This window comes from Colias eurytheme, chromosome 1 (genome assembly GCF_061535395.1).
Source record: "Colias eurytheme isolate Ceu_HAF_F1 chromosome 1, ilColEury1 Martin Lab GWU primary, whole genome shotgun sequence".
In the NCBI taxonomy this organism is placed as follows: Eukaryota; Metazoa; Arthropoda; class Insecta; order Lepidoptera; family Pieridae; genus Colias; species Colias eurytheme.
The window spans coordinates 2812902-2818901 of record NC_142980.1 but is presented as its reverse complement, the minus strand read 5'-3'; positions in this window follow the sequence as shown (position 1 = coordinate 2818901).

Genomic DNA, 6000 nt, shown 5'->3' with positions numbered 1-6000 from the left:
TAAATTACATTAAAAATACATGGAATAGCTACCCACACAGTTTTATAAAAAAAATAAACATTATTAAGAGGATTTTCAGAAGAATTCATGAACTATCTTCTTCACATAGTTCCAAGAAATGTAAGACTCAATATGGAAAATATCCGCATTATTCATAACAAAAAATACATAGAAATACTTGGAATAGCTCTATCTATACAATTGTATAAGAAAGGATACCATATATTAATTTTCAGAAGCATTCATGACCTATCCTCCACCTATTTTCAAATAGGACAAGACCTAACACGGAAAATTTGTAGGACATTCGCAGTATCTATCCCGGGAATTGGAACAGGACTGGCTAGCAACTAACAAAGCGAATGTAAATCAATGTGTCACCAGGATTATAATTGCCCTGGGAAATTGGGTCAGGGAGGTAATTTAATTTGTAATCATCCCGGCTGAGGGAATCATCTCAGTTTGTCAATGTTTAGTACGAAAACCACTGAGTTTTCGTATGTTTGTCTACTCAAGGCGGTTTTCTAATGACTACACAGCTTATCTATCAGGTAAGTTAGTAGATTAGGTATAAGAATGTGCGACAAAAAGTATCAAATATGTGGTGAGTAGGTATCTCACATCTATAACGAATTTTAACACGCTCGCTGTACAAATTATGAAAATTTTAGGTTATATACGTAACTAGAATTTCCGCCCACGGCTTCGCCCGCTTTGTCTAAAACATAATAAATTATATACTAAAACTTTCCTCTCGAATCACTCTATCTATTAAAAAAAACCGCATCAAAATCCGTTGCGTAGAATTTTAAAGATTTAAGCACATAGGGACAGAGAAAGCGACTTTGTTTTATACTATGTAGTGATGATACCTCTTCAATAAGCACTTCTTATTCTTCGTATATTACGTTGTTCACAAATTAACTACGTATTTAAAAACTTCGCTCGCTGCTGTTCGAATGGTCAGGATAAGTAAGGAATGCTACGCAGCTAAAATACTTTCACTTCTAATAATTCTGTGATCAAAATAATCAAACCTAATTTATTATCTTGTAAATCATAAGGTATATTAGCGGTGTAGATTACACCAAATGTACTGAATATAGATTTAGCTTCTACACAGGAATGTTAGTATGTAAAGCATTTGGTCTGCGGTAGGGCGTCGAATACTAGTTAAGGTTTGTATGTATGTATGGTTTTCACGCATAAACTACTGGACCGATTTTTATGAAATTTGGCACAGATAATCTTTAGACCCTGAGAAAGAACATAGGCTAACTTTTATTGCGAAATATGTACCACAAGCATAGCCGGGGCGGACCGCTAGTGTTTGTGATGTTTAAGTAGTTACATTTGGACTTATATACAACATAAATAAAGGAAAATAACCAGTGTTTGTTGTGACCACAGCTTTGGTGGGACTATAATGGAACAAAGGGAAGTTATATGTTTTCTTTTCCTTTCTTTATGGAATTTATATAAGTAGAGGTTTAAATTTTTCACCACAAATAAAAACATCCTGCTACTCTCATAAGTACCTAGTTTTATAACTCCCTATTTTTTTCTGATTACATTTTAGTTCGAATGTTTCTAAAACAGTATGGTCGGAACCTTTTCTGTTGGACTATATTGACGACAAAATTAAATTCCCGGAATATAATTTAGAATAAGATAACTCAAATATCGTAATATATCGAATATTGGATCACATATTTCGTTTATCGAAGTGGGTGATTACGTACGGGATATTTTCAAGAAAGAGTGTTAAAGCAAACAGAAAAAGATTGGTATGTGCGCGTTTTGGCGTCATTTCATTTCGCTCTGACTTCAAAGTGAATATATTTCATTTCTGAATCTAAATCAAGAACCACTTTAGGCTTGTTCGTTCTGAGTCGTGAGGCGCAAGAGAGACGTTCCAGCGATCGGTGGGTACCGATTTAACTATATGTGCTATAAGAATTTCAACTTTATCTTAAGAAAACAGGGTTCAAAATCAACTGGCAATTGATTTGGCTTTGATAGGCTGTCAAAAATCTCAGAATGCAACTCCCAGGAGTAAAGCTAAGTTGCAAATGGGACTGTTTTGAAAAATGTTACGAAAATAGAATTTAGTTGTCGAAATGTTGTGAAAAATAAACGGATTTTCATAAATAACTAATATAAATTGATCTCACTTGGACCATAGATTACAAGAAAATAGCGTTTATCATTAACATTACGAGTCAATAAACAAATAGCAGAACATTATAGTATTCAATAAAGACAAGCAAATGTAATTTCTACGTTACCGCTGAGTCACGCCTACGCTTCGCTTCCGTGTTTCGCTCGTGATTCGCGTTCAAACATTTCCCGTGAGATTTAAATCGAATTTAACAAAAATAGACTTGTCCTACATCATGTTATACGTGTACAAATCGGCCGGAGATCGAAAATGAAAACAGTTTAAATAAGGTTAGACCATGCCCCGACCTTTGTTATCACTATATACGAGTATATAGTATAAAGCAAAGTCGCTTCCGGCGTCTGTATATATGCTTTCTGTATGTATTTTTGCTTAGATCTTTAAAACTGGACATAGACTTTTTTTAAAAGCTAGAGTGATAGAAGAGGAAGGTTTAAATATATAATTTATTAGGTTTTATACAAAACGTACGAAGCCGCGGGAGGAAAACTAGTCATTACATAAAAGTACGTTAAACATAAGGAGCAATCGCATAAACAAATATTGTATATTTTATATTTTTTGATATTTTTAAACTCCACGTTTAAAAAATGGCTTAACTATCTATCGTTAATGAAATTGATATAGGTGTCGGACGTAAACTTAATCAGGGTTAAAATCATCTAAATGAAATAAACGCTTTTAGAACAGTTTTGCAATTCACTGCAGAATTTTTACAGCATATTCATCAAAGAGGTCATTAAAGGTTATACATTGAATTATAACATTTTAAACCACCAACGTGTGTAATCTCATCTTTTCCTACATCAAACTTTGATTTACCCTGACTAATGTGCGTTTGTTTGTTTCTTTGTCCTTATTTCAATTCGTAGCGGAGCGATTTTATTGTATAATCTGCATCCCAAGAGATGTGAGAATTTCAATATACTACGCGGTAGAAGCCGCGGTTTGAATACTAGTCTATTATAAAAAGATTGTTTTTTATTATATAAGAACACTATAATACTTGACAAATCAAATAGAGCACATCACTTTCCCGCAAACTTTATCAAACGAACGAAGGGCAATGCATTAGCCGCATACTTCAGAAGAGAACACGATTTTACTTTCCGCACTAATTATATTAACTTCCCCACTTTACTTTTATATAATACTAGCGGTCCGCCCCGGCTTCGCCCGTGGTACATATGAAAAATAGATGTTGGCCGATTCTCAGACTTACCCGATTTGCACAGAAAATTTCATGAGAATCGGTCCACCCGTTTCGGAGGAGTATGCAGACTAACATTGTGACACGAGAATTTTATATATAAGAAGAAGATAATATGTTGGTTTATCTTAGGTTTGGCAAAAGCCATCGGGCAATCCTCAAAATACATTTGAATTTCACCCTTTGACTGAAGTCAGCATCAGTCTCAGGCGTAGGCGAACGCAGCATAGACGTCGCACGCGCATAAGACGCCTCAGCTAGACAAGGAATAACTAAAATTATTGTTTAGTAAGGCAAATATTACATTTATTTGAGCTTTGACATAGTCATTACGCAAACCTGAGGTTTGGCCAGTCCAACCTAAGAGTGCCCGGCTTTTGGGTTTGACTATAACATATGTACATGTAATTTAAGAAACAGTAAAGCAAGACATTTCAGTAAACGCCTACGTAAGCCCTCGGAATCGCGAACCCAATATTTATAAGAACGAACTATTTTAAGTTATTTTTATCGTCTTACTCAGAAATGGGCGGACATGTACGTAACACGGATCTTGTTCTAAATCAAGAGTATGGAAACTTGACCACTTTTATTTTATTCCGTAAATATTTATATTTCATTAAAAAGACGTGTGGCACTCGGGGACTGCCGCGGTAAAGCTATTGCATGCTATGCGTTCAAGCCACACCTCCGCGCCCGTCGGAGTGGGGAGCGTGAGGTTTTTTCGTTACGGAATTTCTAGATTCGGTCCCCGCGCTCAAGGCCCGCGATAGAAGCTATGCAATAGCTTAAAAATACAAACTTGTTTTTTTAATGCTTTAAACATTTGTATGTATTTATAGAACAAAATGTAATTTTTAACACGCTTTTATTAGCTTCACTTGTCTGTATGTAACATATTTAAAAGACATAATATTTTATATAAACTAATTTTTTTATCTATATTAATTACTAGCTGTTCCCCGCGGTTTCACCCGCATTGCTCCGCTCCTGTTGGTCTTAGCGTGATTATATTATACAAGCGGTCCGCCCCGGCTTCGCCCGTGGTACATATTTACGTTTTCTCTACATAAAAACCATCCTCGTATCAAGGAATATAATAGAAAAGAATTATCAAAATCGGTTCAGCCGTTCACACGTGATGCCATGACAACGCGAAACGGGTGCAGACCCGCCGCCTTTTTATAGCTCCCGCCGCGAAGCGCGTCGAACGCGGCAACTGATACACAAAAATAATCCTTATGGCTGCATGATTCTGTATTCACGCGCGATGACTTATAGCGTATTTCATGTATAACTTTGGTGTTTCTACACCGATTTACATGATTCTTTTACTATAACCTGCCCAGGAGTATGAAGAATAATTGTGCCAAATTTGGTTAAAATCCGTCGTGTAGTTTTTGTTTCTATAACGAATATACAGACAGACAGACAGACAGACAGACAAAAATTTTACTGATTGCATTTTTGGCATCAGTAGCGATCCCTTATCACCCCTTCATAGTTTTTTTTTAAATATATTTCATGTACAGAATTGGCCTCTCTACAGATTTATTATAAGTATAGATAGCCTACATTCTTCCTTGATTGAAATTGGCTATCTAACACCGAAAGAATTTTTCAAATCGGACCAGTAGTTCCCGAGATTATCGCGTTCAAACAAACAAAAAAAAACAACCAAACAAACTCTTCAGCTTTATAATATTATAGTATAGATTATAATATGTATCTCATATGGCAGTGACGTGATGTTAAAACAATTATATATCCAATTGGATTGCATCTGCAGACACAATCAACGTTCAAAGACTTAGTTACAGTAACTATGTATGCAACTATTATTAATGTGCAGACAGGCATAAATTTTGATCAAAGATAACCAAATCGTAACCCCTAACTTGTAATTAGTTTCGGGAGATGTTTAACTTAACAGTTCTTGGGTTATTTTCAATGTTTGAGTTATTGTGGTTATGTACCTAAGTCAGAGGGTAATTGTTATAAATAGCATGATAATGTTGGGTGAAATAGAGATGTTTGACTTTAAGTACTAGGATCGACCAATATTCGACCTTCTCATTGTAATGTAGCGTCTGCGTTCTAGTCCCGCATTGCGATGAAACATACACTCAACAATGCTCAAAATATAATAAAAAATGGCATAGCAACCACGACTAGAGCTTAGGTACATAATAGTATATTCTAAAAAATGCCGCCTGCAATATCAGTATTAAGAGTGTTATGGTCTGTGGTGACCACCTTGATATCTAAAGGAAGAAATAACGCAATGTTACTGGAGATTTAATTTATTTTTTTATGCAAAACTGTCCCTCAAGATAATTATTGAATAGTAACTTATCACTGTTAAAATATCACTTCACATTATATTGGCCCAATTATCTATGACTGACTCAACTATCCTCACTAGTCACTTTAGTCACTTTATCAAGTAACTACAATTAGGATTATTATAAAATCTTTTTTGGTTCTAGACCTCACTTTTGATTGAAAAATGGAGACGTTCCGAGTCCGTCTCTAAGTTAAGTTATACCGTAATAACTTATGAAAATATCGAATTATGTACATGATAAATAACAATTTGTAATATTAT